Source organism: Ovis canadensis, chromosome 15 (assembly GCF_042477335.2).
Source record: "Ovis canadensis isolate MfBH-ARS-UI-01 breed Bighorn chromosome 15, ARS-UI_OviCan_v2, whole genome shotgun sequence".
NCBI lineage: Eukaryota > Metazoa > Chordata > Mammalia > Artiodactyla > Bovidae > Ovis > Ovis canadensis.
In genome coordinates this window covers 31,357,635-31,374,436 of record NC_091259.1, presented here as the reverse complement: position 1 = coordinate 31,374,436, position 16,802 = coordinate 31,357,635, and the positions used below count along the sequence as shown (strand labels likewise).

General features: G+C 44.7%; 1 protein-coding gene across 18 annotated transcripts in view; it reads right to left on the bottom strand.

Moving 5' to 3' along the window:
• NCAM1 (neural cell adhesion molecule 1) overlaps positions 1 to 16,802 on the bottom strand; it is a 368,148-nt gene that overhangs the window by 272,603 nt on the left and 78,743 nt on the right. The gene's annotated exons all lie outside the window — the stretch shown is intronic.

The following is a 16,802-nucleotide window of genomic DNA, read 5'->3' as shown; positions in this document are numbered from 1 at the left end:
TTGTCTCCTGTAAACCCGTGCGCCTTTATTTCCCATCTATTTAAAGAATATGCTAAACTTGGAGACATTTTAGCTCAACAACGTACCACCCTGCTTGTCCCTAGAAATAAAAATGGGTAAAAGTTCACAAATGCATTCTGTTGCCTGGTTCTACAAATCATGTTTTACAGCCCCTGTGTGTGTGTGTGTGTGTGTGTGTGTGTGTGTGTGTGTGTGTGTGTGTGTAATAAGAACTGGCAAAGAAAAATACAACACAGTGAAACAACTGAAAACAAATTACTTTCTCATCTTTCCTCAAAAGTTAAGTAAAGGTTAGTGGGTTCTTCTTGGACTGTGTCCATGTCCTCAAGAAGTTATTGATCCAAAGATGCTCAGACAATACTCTCACATAGCAGAGCAAGAAAAACAGCAAGCGGAAGAGAAAGAACCAAAGAACGTATTCAATCCTTGCCTGAGATCCTGGTTTTGAAGAGAAAACTCTTCAGACTTTGTAGATTTCTACTGGACCCAGGAAAGTCTTGTTTCATTTGGTTAAAAAGATTTGACTGGCCTTGGCTAAGTTCTGCCAGGGCTAAACGGTATAATGAAAACATCATTAAATATCACTATTAGTATCATACCAGAAAACAGTGATCCTCAGTAAACCTGCTGTGAAATCTTAAAACAGGTCAAATACTCAAAAATGTCTAGGCAACACTTATACTCACACAACCACCTAGAGTAACTGTGCTAGGAGCAGGCACCCTGCCAGGCCCTGGGGGGAAGGTCTGGAAGCTGCCTTAGACCTTAGAGGTAGACCTTGCAGGGCAGAGAGGTGGAGAGGCCCTGAGCATAAGGCGTGTCCTACACGACAGGGAGTTGAAAGTGTCACCGTGACATGCAGCCTCTGAGAGTTTGCTACCATCTGGAGAGATCACAGAGGTTCTTAAAAGAGATGCAGGCTTCCCAAGTAGCTCAGCGGTAAAGAATCCACCTGCAATGCTGGAGATGCAGGTTCAATCCCTGGGTCGAAAAGGCCCCGGAGAAGGGAATGGCTACCCACTCTGGTATTCTTGCCTAGAGAATTCCATGGACAGAGGAGCCTGGCTGGCTATAGTCCATGGGGTTGCAAAAGAGTCGGATATGATTTAGCAACTAAACAACAGCATTTCAGATATACCTTAAATTAAAACCAGGATTTCAAAAGTCACAGGTAGGGAACGGGAGAGCGGGAGCTCTGGGAGAAAGTGGTCTCTCTCGGCTGCATGTGCATAATCTGCCTCTGTTTAAACCCTCCCTGTCACCCACGGGAACCAGTAAAACCCCCTCCTTGATCTATCTCCTCCTTGCACTCTGGCCTCATCCCTACTGTGCCGATTTCTCATCATTGGTGGGGAACTACCTGGAATTCCCTGGGTTTTGCTTCTGTTCTGCTTCCTTCCCTCAAGCTTTTACGCACATGATCCTCTTCCTGGAGTGCCTTCTCCCCTCCCCACCTCCCAGTTCCCCATAAGCCCCGGTTCTCTCCAGGGTTCTTCCATCCTTCAACTCTGAACGTGAGCTCAGTCCCCACAGCAGAAAGGTCCTCATCATTCCAGAAGAGTTATCTCCAACCTCTTCTTGCCTGCGGCATCTTGACTGTATGTTCTGGTTAACTGTACCCCTCGACTGTGCCAAGAAATCTTGGCTTTGCAGGAGTATAAAAATGAAATGGGTTTACATTTTCAAACCATTACCTTTAACTGTACTCTGCCAAATCCCTATTCCCACTGCTTAGCCACAACAGTGGCCAGAACTTTCCAGGCACGTCCAGAGGTTAGTTGGTCCACTTCCATCTAAAACCCCACTGCAAGGCTCTTCACTTGTCTTCCTTCAGTGCATGGCAGAATGGAGACCGTCTCCTAAGACTAGCCCCTGGGTGGGGTGTTAGCGGAGGATAGGGAGACAAGAGGTTTGCACTAGGCATCTCTGGTCCCTCCCTCTCTGTCTGACCTCTCTGATGTGGAGTGAGAGAAGGGGACACCAATACACACAGGATGGGAAGGTGATGCAGGACAGTCATGAAAGACCATTAGTGGTGAGCAGGCAGCCAGTCTCACCAGGCTCTCTCTACCTCCATCCACTGGTAATTCCCAACTATGTGATGATCTCCGCGTACATTCTGTAGCACTTTCTGGAACGAGAGTGTACCTTCGCCCTCATCTGTAATGGAGAACCCCTCAGAGAACCCTGACCGCCCCACCTCTCTCCTGACCCCACCCCTCTATCTAGCATCTTCTCACTTGGCAGCATATCCACCACTCCTGCCTTGTCGACTCCACCCTGCTTCACGAGGACTTGGGGGAACCGGGAAGGCTGCTTCTGCACCTGATCGGGACTCCAGGGAGCCAGGGAGGAGATGGCACTCTGAGTGCCTTCCAGGTACCCCAGGGTGCAGTCATTCCCACCCCGTCAAGCACAAGGCCCTCGAGCACTAAACAGTCTCCAAAAGAGCAGTGTGCACTGGTCTGTCTGTTCCGATGGGCTCCCCCTTTTAAAGGATACACCCTCCGACAACCCCCTCCTCATCTTCCGTCCACTCTGCTCCACGACCACACCAGGGAGGGCTTATGTGTTCAGAAGCCCAGCCTGGGTTCAAGCCAGCAGGAGATGCCAGTCTGCCCTTTGATTGGCAGAAGAGCAGTTCTACAGCCTCCACCAGGCTGCAGTTGGTCTGGAGGAGAGAGGAATGGTACCAAGGATTGACCCCGCATCCTCTCCAGGGCTCTCCTGAGCTATTAGAGCAGGAATGCTTCTACTGCCTCTGGTCAGACCTGGGGAGGCTCTGGACCAAACTGCTGGCAGCTACTTCAGATGGTACAGCTCTCAGAGCCTTTGTCCCCACCTTTGCTCCTTAGCCATAAATCCAGGCAAACGGGACTACAACCAAGTTACTTAGCTTCTGTTCCGCTCTATTACAGAACCCCTCAGGGTCTGTCCCACTATCCTGCTTACACTTCTGGGTCTTCACCAGACCCAGAGCTGCGTGTGCACAGGGACAGCATGTCATTCATTGCTTACTCTCAGTCCTTGGTGAACCTAAGCATGTCGTCCCTCCGTGATGGTGGAAGGCAGGAGAGAACTGCAAAGAATATAACAACACAGCAGAAGAGAAGGTTGACCCAGGACACTGAAGATTCAAATGGTAAAATAAGAGACTGAGAATACAGACGATGGTGGGGAAGGGGAGGAAAACGACGGCGTTGCTGAGCGCCTACTATGTGCCAGGCACAGTTCTAAGTGCTTTGCACATGTTGTCAATAAAGGTGAAGAGTCAAGAAGATTCTGGAAAACGAAGGTTGTGGGATCAGAACAATACTTGCTGAAGATTTATCTGACTGCAGCAGGTTTAACAGAGGTGAGCAGCAGGGCAGGGGCGACAGGGATCCCACAGAGGGCACACGTGGTTTGTGCAGAGGGAACGGAAAAGCAAGGGCAGAGGCACAACCAGAGGTCCTCACAAGGGACAGAGCAACCGTGAGGAAGAGACTAAAGCCTGCTGATGGGAGGAAGGGAGGGAGGGGAGGCAGTGGGTGTGGCTGCAGTGGGTTCTAAGTGCAGCCAGGCAGGCAGGCCTGGAGACGCACGCTGCAGTCAGAGGAGGGAGCAGAGCTTGAGACAGACTTGGGGTCCACGCAGGTGGATGCTCTGCAGGCCCAAGGCCAGGCCTTCCCAGGGTGCAGTACGGTCGAGGCAGAACACGAGGAAGGGGTGATGCAGAGGGATGCAGTTTCAATAAAATGGCTGTGGAAGAAAAAGGAGGTAAGGATACCGCTTCTGAGGCACATGATGGGGGAAAGAAGGAAGAGAAGCGAAGACGGGGATGGCTTTCACTGCTCCTCTCGGGCCCTCGGAAACCTTACAACGTCTGAGGGCTGGAGGGAAAGAACTGCTAAAGGAAATCCCACAGGGAGAGTCTTAACTGACAAAACAAGGCCCCAGAGGAAGTCAGAGGAGGTGGAAACAAGTGCAAAACTCAGCTTCCAAAAGGTGTTTCTCTTCCTTGAAACTGGAAAGGAGGAAAGTGGAGGAAGAACAAAAGGATTGCGTGGGAGGGTTGGGATTCGTCGAGGGTGGTGTGGGAACGAAGCTCCAGAGGGAGGGGATATACGTATACACAGAGCGGATTTGCGCTGCACTGCAGAAACTAACCCAGCGTTGAAAAGCAATGATGCTCCAATTAAAAATAAATAAAAACTTTTAAAAATGAAAAGATCATTTGGGGGATGGACAGGGAGAAAGCTGAGGGTGTTTTCTTCAGAGGGTTTTCCTTTCCTGGTGCTGTGTAAGAAAGATTGAGCGGGGAAGGGCAGCGCTGGGAGGACTGGGAGGTCTGAACCAGGCATCGCCACAGAAACGCAGGGGTCATCAGCTGGTCACCCGATCAGCTGACCACAAGCCAAGCCACTCCAGGCTGCTCTGTTGCCCAAGGCCATCAGAGTGATGTTGTTATTACTGTTGATTCAAATGGAGGAGAACAAATCTTAATATGTTTTTTCCCCCCAAAGACACAATACAATGGTATAACAAGAAGAGACTTAAAGATGTTTATATCTTCTCTCTTTACATCCTCCTGTTCCACTCCAGTGAGCTGGCCTACAATCAGTTCATATAAAGGAATCAAAACAAATCTGAAGCTAGTGTTCTTCAGTACACAACCGAATAGTCAAGTCACTACAGTCAGTTGCTCCCAGCTTCGCAGAATATTACAGCACACTCCCCAACACTACAAAGACTAGTCTCCCTCCAGCATTCTTGATGTAAGAAGAGTTTTCAAAAATGTTTTATTGTAACTATGCCAAGGGGGAGAGTGTTGAGGGAGGGATGGCTTGGGAGATTGGGATTAGCAGAGGCAAAGTATTACATATAGAATGGATAAATAATGAGATCCCACTGTATATAGCACAGAAAACTATATTAACATCCTACGGTTAAACTATACAAAAAAGAATATAAAAATTATATTTATGTATAACTGAGCCACTTGGCTATACAGCAGGAATTAACACAGTGTTGCAAATCAACTGAACTTCAACAAAATAATTTTCTTTTAAGTTTTAACTTGACCACCATAACACATGTAAAGGTGTATACGAGTTTATGATAGTTATATCCAGTTTGGGAATGAAAAAGACAGTACCAGAATCCTGCATTTAGGTATTTTTAAAACTATGTATTAAATGTAAAACATGTGTTATGAAATATTTTCAGGCAGGGGTTATTCCATTGCTGACTGAAATCTACCTCACCATATATTTCTGCACCACTGACTATCTGCTTGTAGCTGAGAATAAGACGAATTTATGGAAACTATTTCACATTATTTCCCTAAACATTTAAATTTAAAAAAACAAAACAAAATCTTATATGCTAATTTTTATAAAATTTAGCAGAATCATAGTTCAAAAGGAAAAGGTCTTACCTGTTGTAAAACAGTAATATAAGTAGAAATGCAACAGCCGAACCATCCAGAAATGTTATTCCAGCCAGATGGAGGGGCGGGGAAGAGAAAAAAAGTTGTGATCAACAGTGATATAAAAACATCTCATTTTCCAAACAAACAAACCAAAAAAAAAACTGGAACTAAATGAGCATTAACAATCATTTTATAAAAGATGAAATAAACTACAGAACTCATTATTTTGTTGTATTTGTTAGCTTCTCAATACAAATAGAACTAAGCAGCATAGAAACAATAATTTCAAACAGAAATTATTTTTACTTATATGTTCGAGCAATTTTAAACTTAAGAATGGAATAATGTCCTACTGAGTGAACTAAGTCTGACAGAGAAGGAGAAATGTCATATGACATCCCTTTATATGTGGAATGGAAAAAGAAACAAATGAACTTACTTACAGAACATATAGAGATTCACAGACTTGGAGAAGGGACAGTTAGGGAGTTTGGGATGGACATGTACACTCTGCTATATTTAAAATGTATGACCAACCAGGTTCTGCACAGGGATCCTGTTCAAGGATATTTGGCAGCCTGGATGGGAAGGGAGCTGGAGCATGAATGGATACACGTATACTTGTGGCTGAGTCTCTTTGCTGCCCACCTGAGCTAGCACAACATTGTTAATCGGCTATACTCCAATACAAAATAAAAAGTTTTTTTTTTTTTTTTTTTTTAAGAACTGGAATAGGCAAACTACAGTCTACAAGTCTGATTTGCCCAGTGTTTTGTTTTGTTTTTAACTTTTGTTTTGTGTTGGGGTATAGCTGATTAACAATGGTGTGATAGTTTCAGGTGAGCAGCAAAGGGACTCAGCCCTGGGTACACATGTTTCCATTTCCCCCAAACTCCCCTCCCATCCAGGCTGCAAGGTAACACTGAGCAGTGTTCCCTGTCCCACTGCTTATTTTTATAAAGTTTTACTGGAACACAGCCACATCCATTTGTTTATATATTGTCTGTGGCTACTACTGTGATACAATTAACAGAGTTGAATAGTTGCTACAGAGTCCATATGACCTTTAAAGCCCAAATATTTACTACCTGACTCAATAAAAAATACATTTGCTGACTCTTTTTTAGGAGTAAATGATAAAAGCATCCCTTTTTCTTTTCCTTCTCAGAGAATTTCATCCCAATCAGCTTTGACATATGCTTTTCAATATGGTGGCCGCTAGCCATGTGTGACTACCACACACTTGAAATGTGACCAGAACTGAGATATATAAAATACACACCAGTTTTCAAAGACTTAGAAACAACAACAGAAAGTAACAATCTCATTGACAATTTTAAAAATATTGACTATACATTGAGATAATACTTCTGGTGTATTGAGTTAAATAAAATATGCTATTTAAATTACATATGTTATGTAAAATTACATTAAAATTTCAGGCATTTCTTTTTTTAATGTGGCTACTAAAAACATTTTAAATGTATATGAAGCTCATATTTCATTCCTATCGTACAGTGGTGGCCTACAATTGAGGCCCCAAACAAATAATGCTCTGAGAACTAGGTCTTTCCAGGATCTGATCCTAAAATAACGCAATTCACCTTACAGTGATGTGTAGGCTATTGGATGGGCACAATAAAGGACAGAAATGGTATGGACCTAACAGAAGTGGAAGATATTAAGAAAAGGCGGCAAGAATACACAGAAGAACTATATAAAAAAGATCTTAATGACCCAGATAACCACAGTGGTGTGATGACTCATCTAGAGCCAAACATCCTGGAATGCAAAGTCAAGTGGGCCCTAGGAAGCATCGCTCAAACAAAGCTAGTGAAGGTGATGGAATTCCAGTTGAGCTACCTCAAATCCCAAAAGATGATGCTTTAAAGTGCTGCACTCAATATGCCAGCAAATTTGGAAAACTCAGGACTCAAAGTTCAATTTTCATTCCAATCCCAAAGAAAGGCAACAACAAAGAATGCTCAAACTACCCCACAGTTGTACTCATTTCACATGCTGGCAAAGTAATGCTCAAAATTCTCCAAGCTAGGCTTTATCAATATGTGACCGGAGAACTACCAGATGTTCAAGCTGGATTTAGAAACGGTAGAGGAACCAGAGATCAAAATTTTCCAACTTCTGCTGAATCATCAAAAAAGCAAGAGAATTCCAGAAAAACATCTACTTCTGCTTTATTGACTACACCAAAGCCGTTGACTGTGTGGATCACAACAAACTAGAAAATTCTTTAAGAGATGGCAATACTAGACACCTTACCAGCCTCCTGAGAAATCTGTGTGCAGGTCAAGAGGCAACAGTTAAAACCAGACATGGCACAATGAACTGGTTCCAAACTGGGAAAGGAGCATGCCAAGGCTGCATACTGTCACCCTGCTTATTTAACTTATATGCAGAGTACACCATGCAAAATGCCAGGATGGATGAAGCACAAGCTGGAATCAAGATTGTTGGAAGAGATATCAATAACCTCAGATATGGAGATGACACCACCCTTATGGCAGAAAGTGAAGAGGAACTAAGGAGCCTCTTGATGAAAGTGAAAGAGAAGAGTGAAAAAGTTGGCTTAAAATTCAACATTCAAAAAATGAAGATCATGGCACCCGGTCTCATCACTTCATGGCAAACAGATGGGGCAACAATGGAAACAGTGAGAGACTTTATTTTCTTGGACTCCAAAATCACTGCAGATGGTGACTGTAGCCATGAAATTAAAAGACACTTGCTCCTTGGAAGAAAAGCTGTGATAAACCTAGACAACATATTAAAAAGCAGAGACATTAGTTCGCCAACTAGTCCGTCTAGTCAAAGCTATGGTTTTTCCAGTGGTCATGTATGGATGTGAGAGCTGGACCATAAAAAAAGCTGAATGCTGAAGAATTGATGCTTTTGAACTGTGGTGTTGGAGAAGACTCTTGAGAGTCCCTTGGACTTTAAGGAGATCCAACCAGTCAATCCTAAAGGAAATCAGTCCTGAATATTCATTGGAAGAACTGATGCTGAAGCTGAAACTCCAAAACTTTGGCCACGTGATGCAAGAACTGATTCACTGGAAAAGACCCTGATGCTGGGAAAGATTGAAGGCAGGAGGAGAAGGGGACGACAGAGAATGAGATGGCTGGATGGCATTACCAACTCAATGGACATGAGTTTGAGAGTAAGCTCCAGAAGTTGGTGACGGATGGGGAAGCCTGGCGTGCTGTAGTCCATGGGGTCACAAAGAGTCGGACACAACTGAGCGACTGTACTGAACTGCACTGTAGGCTATACTCTACTCTTAGGACCTAATCACAAATGGCAGCTAATTTGCCTGTTTTTCAATTTGCTTATTAACTGAACGGTACAACTTGTCTGGATAATTTGGTGCTTGAGATGGCTTAAAAAATGAGTGAAAATGTTCAATCACTAGCTAAGGACAGACAGTGGAAGTTGTTGGGACCAAACTGTCTAGTGCAAAAACTTTTGGTAAAGGTCTATGACATCCTTCATCTTCCCTCCTTATGTAGATAAGAACAACACAAGCTCTCACCTCCTGCAAGTTCAGTGCAGTATATAACTAGGGAAGGGGAGGTGAGAGGGAAAAAAGCCTAGTTCATGTTAGCACATATGTGCCAAATGTAAAAACCAATTTGAACAATACCATCTATCTTATATAACTCATTGTTATTACAACCTCACACATATTCTGTTCAACACTTACCTCACTTAATACCCCAAAGTCACAGAATTCTTTATTTCCTCAGTGAATTTTCCTTTTGATTAGGCATATTATTTCTAGGTAAGTCTATGTAGTAAAATTAGACAAACTGATGAACATTTACACAGACAATGAGAAGTGAGCAGCCCTGGAGATGACTATTCACCACCCATCACTTCCATATATTTGTGAACTATAACAGCACATCCCAGAACATAAACTCTCACTTCTCCCAAGGCCACACAGAGACCATAGCATGCAGTGCGTCTGCGATATAAACAGGCTGGTTTTTTTTTTTTTTTTACTACTGGTGCAAGCAGCCTCATTACTCAAGCCCTAAGCAGCTGCCATGGCAAGAAAAGGTGAGAAGGAAAGCATTTACCCTTCTCAGCATCTCCACGATGTTTTTAAAATGAAGTTATTTCCAAGGCAATGGAGGCCAAACCCAAACGTTCTTCAGGGTCCAGTGCTCCAATATGCTGGTCACAGCTTCCCCAGCACTTTCTGTCGTGTTTCAACTATCCAATCACCAAACTGCTACAGACCCCAAGCCAGACTGGTCCCCTCTGCTGGATGGTGAGAGATACAGGGATGGGCATGGGTAAGTTCTCACTTGCTTCAAAGATGCTTAGACTCAAAAGGGAGATCAGATGAGCACAACTATAGAAACAGGATGCAGGGCAGACCAAGGAGACTCATAGCAGAGAAGTAACATGCTAGGGACACTCACAGATGGGGAAGACCCTTCCTTTCCAACTGGATGAGAGTCAAGGAACTTTCAGTGGAAAGGATGACTCGCAATGAAGAGACGTGAAAGGAGTCTGTGTAGAGAGAATTACCTAAAAAAGGCAAGGAGGCAGAAACGCAGTGGGCATGTTGAAGGAATGGTAAGCAGAACATCTTGGCTGGAACGTGGATTTAGGGATTAGTGTCAGATAATTCGAACAGCATGTTGGAACTAGGTCATGGAGAGCGTCTCCACGCTGGACAAAGAGACCCGGACTTCATTTGGCAGCCGAGGGAGAATCACGGGAGGCTCCAAATCAGGAGAAAGACAAGATGCAGAATGACAGAGATCCCCTGGACCAGGCATCACAAGTCGTGGGTGGCATTCACTCCCACAGCAGAGGTGACTCTGGTTTTCTGGGACCATGTTTTGTTGCTGGTTTTTTTTTTTTTTTGGAGGTGGGCTGGAGCTGACAATCTCTAAAGTTCCCTCAAGCATAAAAATAAGCCTGTGTCCAGGAGGAGAGTGGTGTTTGCAAACACCGAGGTGACATTAGTGCAGCCGCAGGCTGAAGCCTACCACCAGGAAGGAGGTGATAGCAACAGGACCAGGGACACGCGGAACTGAGAACCCCAGCCTGTGTCTGAAAGCGAGGGCAGCACAGAAAACGCCTGAAGCACTGAGAAAAGGAAGCTCTACCGGGTTTATTCATTTACTGCATTGGCAGAACAGAGAGGAAGGAGTCACGGATGATTGCAAGGTTTGGTGTCTGAGTCTCAGAAGACTCCTGCCCTCAGCAATTCAACTGAAACCAGCTGACACCTACTGATCAAGCCTGCTGATGGACAGACGCTGCTGGGCACGGGGCTCGGGAATGAGCGAGACAGGGAGCGTCCCTGTGATCAAGCACTCCCACTCCGGCACAGGGCGAAGCTGCCACTGGTGTGCACCTTTGCTTCCGCTGTGGCATTACCGTTTGTGGGCAGAGCAGAGGGAGACAATGGCCATTTCAGACTCAGACTGGACCCCCGAGAGCCTAGAGCAGTCCAAGTGGATCTGAATTCACAAAGCCAGCCCTCTCGCTTTTCACCCTGTGTCTCAGTGACTGTTACCTTGCTGAGCTTCACTGCCTCATCCATCAAAAACGGATGGGGATACAGCACTTCCTAAATTACGAAGAGGTTTAAACAAGCTTATATACATGGGAGCACTTTCAGTTCAGTTCAGTTCAGTCACTCAGTCGTGTCCGACTCTTTGCGACCCCGTGAATTGCAGCACACCAGTCCTCCCTGTCCATCACCAACTCCCGGAGTTCACCCAAACTCATGTGCATCGAGCACTTTGGGAATCACCAAATGCTTTACAAAGGTTATTTGATGCAATTGTTCATCCTGAGGCACTAGTGTACCCAATAAAATTACAGGTACATAGAGTGGGAGAGGAGAAAGAAGTGGCAACCCACTCCAGTATTCTTGCCTGGAGAATCCCATGGACAGAGGAGCTTGGTGGGCTGCTATCCATGGGGTTGCACAGAGTCAGACATGACTGAAACGATTTAGCATGCATGCATGCATTGGAGAAGGAAATAGCAACCCACTCCAATATTCTTGCCTGGAGAATCTCAGGGACAGAGGAGCCTGGTGAGCTGCCGTTTATGGGGTCGCGCAGAGTTGGACATGACTGAAGCAACTTAGCAACAGCAGAGCGGAAGAGGGGTTCATCTGTAGATAAGTTTGGATTAAGATTGCAGCTAACTGAGATTGTAGTTGAAGTCATATGGACACAGGGAGGAGCTAAGGGGGAAAGCAGAGGGAACAAAGCTGACAGAGACACTTAGGTGCCCACAGTGAAGGGCTGGAGGAAGAGAAGAGTCAAGGGAAAACAGGGAAGTGCCCAAATATGGGCAAAATTAGAAAAATCACTGGACTTGAAGATCCAGGTACTAGTCCAGACTCTCCTACTCATTGATTACGTGGTGTGGGGCAAATTATTTAATGCTCTAGTCTTTGAACTTAGACACAGATACTTCAGGGGCATCAGAGATGAAAAGAAAAATACCCAAATCACCCTCTCTCTATAGTGTCAATTTCCTCTGAAGGTCTGAGGCAGGGAGTGGGGAGAAGGCATTTGGTGAGGCAGGATGAGAACAAGAATAGTGATGATGGGGATAAAATTCAGACAGCCCTGAGGAAAGAGAGGCTTCCGAAAGGACAAGGCGGTCATAAGTACCAAAGAATGTGGGCAGCCAAGGAGGATGAACCCTGAAACAGCTGAAGTGCCTCTGGAGAGAGGCATCTTTAAAATAGAAGGGATGGAGGTCGACCGCAAGAGATGAAAGGGGGCCAGGAGGCAACGTTGGAGGACAAATGGGGCTTGAGAGGACGGCCACATCCCAGGAGTTGACTGAGTCTCTGCGACAGGCTAGCAAGTGAGGGTGCTTGGCCTCACGCAGGAAAGAATTCAAGCGAATGCAGGTTTATTTAGAGAGATACACATTCCACAGACAGAATGTGGGCCTTCTTAAAAGACAAGACAGGTGGCCTCAGGACATGAGGTCCACTCAGAAAGTGAGAGCAGCCTGAGATATGGGGGTTGTTGGTTTTTATGGGCTGGGCAATTCCACAGGCTGACAAGTGGGAGGAATATTCTAACTATCTGGGGGAATTTGCAGGAATTGCAGCCCACTTACTATTTGGACTTTTATGGTTGACCTTGACCTGGGAACTGTCATGGCACCTGTGGATGGGTCATTTAGCATATGCTAATGCATTACAATGAACCAATGTAAATATTACAATGAGTGTATACTGAGGCCCAAAGCCCACTGTAACTTGAGTCTTCGCCATCCCGAGGCTAGCTGGTCTAACCAGTTTGTGTCTTAACCAGTTCCTCTTAATGGTCATGCCATTCTGTGGCTGTGCCCTGCCCCATCCTTCCTATCTCAGTGACAGCCAGGGTAACCAGAGGAAGGAGGTTCAGACAGCAGAAGCAGCTAGCAGAGTTGACAAACAGCTCAGGCCATGGATAGGGGTTTGGGAGAGTGGAGGGGTGGAGCCAGGAAAGCAAGAGAGACAGCAGGCAGACGGAGCAATTACTGAGGAGTGGGAGAGAGGGCAAAGCGGAAGGGTGGCTCCTTTGTTGAGACTGTGGGGAGAAGAAGGACTAGGAACAGGAGAATTTTGAAGTGGAAAAAAAAAAAAAGCAAGAAATGGTTCATATCAGACAGAATGAAACTTCCAACTTGGAAGTGAGGTCAACTACTAAGAGTTCAGAACACTGGGAATGGTTTGGAAGAGCCCCCAGGGGAACTGAGTTAGGGAACCAAAGGGACAGGACTATACGTGCTCCTGGAGAACTGGTTTCCAATCAAAGACTCTGCCCAGGCAGAGAGGGGACTGGATCACCCTGAGGAGGGGCTGACAAGGCAGACTCTCCAAAGAGACCTGGATGCATCAGGTAACACAGTCACATGACTCGGCCTGGCTGGTAGACGCTAAATGCTGCACTGGGGTCTTTCTAGGTTAGTCCTTCCAACTAACAGCTTAGTTGAGGGAGAAAGAAAGCTGATGTTCATTTTTTCCTTATTAAGAGTGACAACAGAACTAAAGAGAGCGTGGCAATCATAAAATAATAGTCAGGTACTAATTACGACATTACTTTGCCAACAAAGGTCCATCCAGTCAAGGTTATGGTTTTCCCAGTAGCCATGTATCAGAGAAGGCAATGGCAGCCCGCTGCAGTACTCTTGCCTGGACAATCCCATGGACGGAGGAGCCTGGTAGGCTGCAGTCCACGGGGTCACGAAGAGTTGGACACAACTGAGCGACTTCACTTTCACTTTTCACTTTCCTGTATTGGAGAAGGAAACAACAACCCACTCCAGTGTTCTTGCCTGGAGAATCCCAGAGATGAGTGAGCCTGGTGGGCTGCCGTCTATGGGGTCACACAGAGACAGACACAACTGAAGCAACTTAGTAGCAGCAACAGCAGTCATGTATGGATGTGAGAGTTGGACCATAAAAAAAGCTGAGCACAGGAGAACTGATGCTTTTGAACTGTGGTGTTGGAGAGGACTCTTGAGAGTCTCTTGGACTGCAAGGAGATTCAGCCTGTCAATCCTAAAGGAAATCAGTCCTGAATATTCATTGGAAGGACTGACTGAAGCTGAAACTACAATACTTTGGTCACCTGATGTGAAGAACTGACTTCTTGGAAAAGACTATGATGCTAGGAAAGACTGAAGGCAGGAGGAGAAGGGGACGACAGAGGATGAGATGGTTGGATGGCATCACCGACTCGATGGACATGAGTTTGAGTAAGCTCCAGAAGTTGGTGATGGACAGGCTTCCCTGTCCATGCCAGTCCACGGAGTTGCAAAGAGTCAGACACGACTGAGTGACTGAACAGAACCGAACTAATTATCTAGACAAACATACTCAATAAATGCCATATGTTATGTTATATTATTATGCCAATTCTGTAACACTGTTGGAATAGTGTTAAATTTAGTCTAAAAATTACACCAATGCTCCTCCCATCCAGCTCGGCTAGATGACACAGGATCCACAAACCTGAATTTACCAAATAATGATGCTTTCTTCCTAGAATGCCAAGGCCTTTAAAAAATAATTTTCACACCATGTTCTCAAAAGAGAACAATACATTTCCCTACTAGGCTGAGCATGATTTAATATCTTCTTGGAGCCTGGGGGCCATTATTATAAAATCTGTCCCTATGCTGGACTCTATAATGTGATAATGCCTTCAGGGGTGCTGAGGCATGCAGATTTGCTTGTCCATTCAATAAATTTCCAGACCTCGGTGTCATGATAGTTCGTGATGCTGCTGTCTCTTTCTCAATTGCCGTGTCCCAGGGTGAGATTTGTCTTATAATGTGTTGTTCACATAAACTTGAAAGAACTAACGGTTCTGGAGAAAATATATATAATCAAATTTATAAAACCAAGAGTTGCTGTTTTCATTGAATTACAATGAAATGGGCTGTAGTTGAAAGGTCTAGGGTGCTTCCATATGTTTCCAACACAGTAAAGTGCATGGGTTTTGTGACAACTATTTTCCTTCGTGCTTATATATTTCACTGCATTTCATTTTCTTGTCTCCACAGACTCAAAGAACGAGCTGTCAGAAGTCTGACCTCCGAGAACCTCTAATATGAGTATTATCGCCTTCTCCACTATTAAATGCTGAAGGGTCTGGCTTGAAGGTTATTAACATGGCCTTCTTAACACAGACCTGAGAGTACTTTATTATAATAACAGAATATTTCCCTTGTGTTCTTAGATATCCAAAGAGAATAGAAGCTATTTTTTCAGCCTTGAATTTCTCATCATTAATGGTTTCATGAAAGCCTAAGTTACTTGGGTTCTGGGTTTGGCGAGTCATGCTGACGCTTTCCAATAATGAATCCCTTATTTAATATTTATAAACCACAAGCTATTTGTGAATCCCTAAAGCTGCTGACAACTAAGGAAAGGGAATATTAAAACAATATTTCATCGTCATCTTCTATCCCTTTCTACACCCTGAGATGGTAACAGATTGGAACTGTCACCCCATCAGACATCATCTATGTTTACAGAAGCCAAGCCCATTAAAAAGAAGAGAGGAAAGAAGGAGAAGAAAAGAGATAACCACAAACCTCACAAGCACCTCATATGTACAAGTAAATAATATTACTTCCGGAATGCAGCTGGTTGTATGCACAATGATACAATGAAAAATATTAATAGTTTTCTTTCTTAATAAGGGAAAGGGCCTCCCTTCAACTCAGCCATTAGTGTGTTTCTCCTCTTCAGCACTCCAGGTTACAGCAAGGCCTTCAGAGTTTTCTCTTAAATCTAGGTCTCATATTCACAATGCCTCCTTCAAGAGTAGGTGAAAGTGAAAAAAAAAAAAAAAGTCTGTTCTGTCTCAGACAAGGGTTTCTCTGCCCAGCTGCTAATGTGCCACCCATCTGCGAAGAACTGGACAGGCAGTGGGAGAAACGGACCCTCAGGACGTATAGGTGAGTTAAGCTGCAGCCTAATTACCGTGACTGGATTTGAGTTTAATTTTCCTTTTCTGTCAATAGCACAAAATAAAAGACAGCTCATCAATCACATAAATGAGCATAGCCCTCAGGCCCAAGCCTCAAAGAAACTAGGTCAAATTGAAAAGAAACTGGGATAAGTTGCAAGTCAGAACTTGAACAAAAGCAGATTATAACTCTTGGCAATTTTTTCTGTCTTATGGCTGCTCAGTGATATCAAACAGAGTATGTCTGAAACAATAGCAGTATCAGGGCCAAGGCATGAAAATGTGACTGGTGAAGATGTTACTGGAAGGTGGGGTCCACTGCTTGCCACTCAGAAGTCAATAAACAGGCCAGGTTGGTGGGAAAGGAAGTCTGATTTATGTCAGATGATGGCAACTTGGGGCTGGGGAGGGTAGATGTCTGTCCAAAGGCCCACTCCCCACACTGACACTCAGTGGGTAAGAACTTTTTATATTAACAGGAGGAGGGAGAGGGCTCCATGCAGAAACAGCAAGGTCAGCTCTGACAGTCATCTTCAGACTGGTCACTGGTGGTCTGACGACCCATCATCATCTTGATTGTTTTAGGTCCAGTTCATCTTCCGCTCCAGTGTGCTGCCACTCCTTTGAGGCCAAATCTCAGAACTGCAGCAGCTTGTGTCATAGCTATAGCCTTGTCAGCATGTAGTTAACTTCCCCACCTTAGGTTTCAACATCTGTAAGACAGCTCACAGTACAGGGCTCAGAATACTATCTATAGCCTTTGAGAAGGAACTGAAGGTCCCTGTCTATGCTTACTTACAACATTATTATTTGTTGGTCTCCTTTGACTATTTCCTTTGTTTTCTAATGCTCTCATTTCTCCGATTACTCTCTTGACTAAAGTTTTC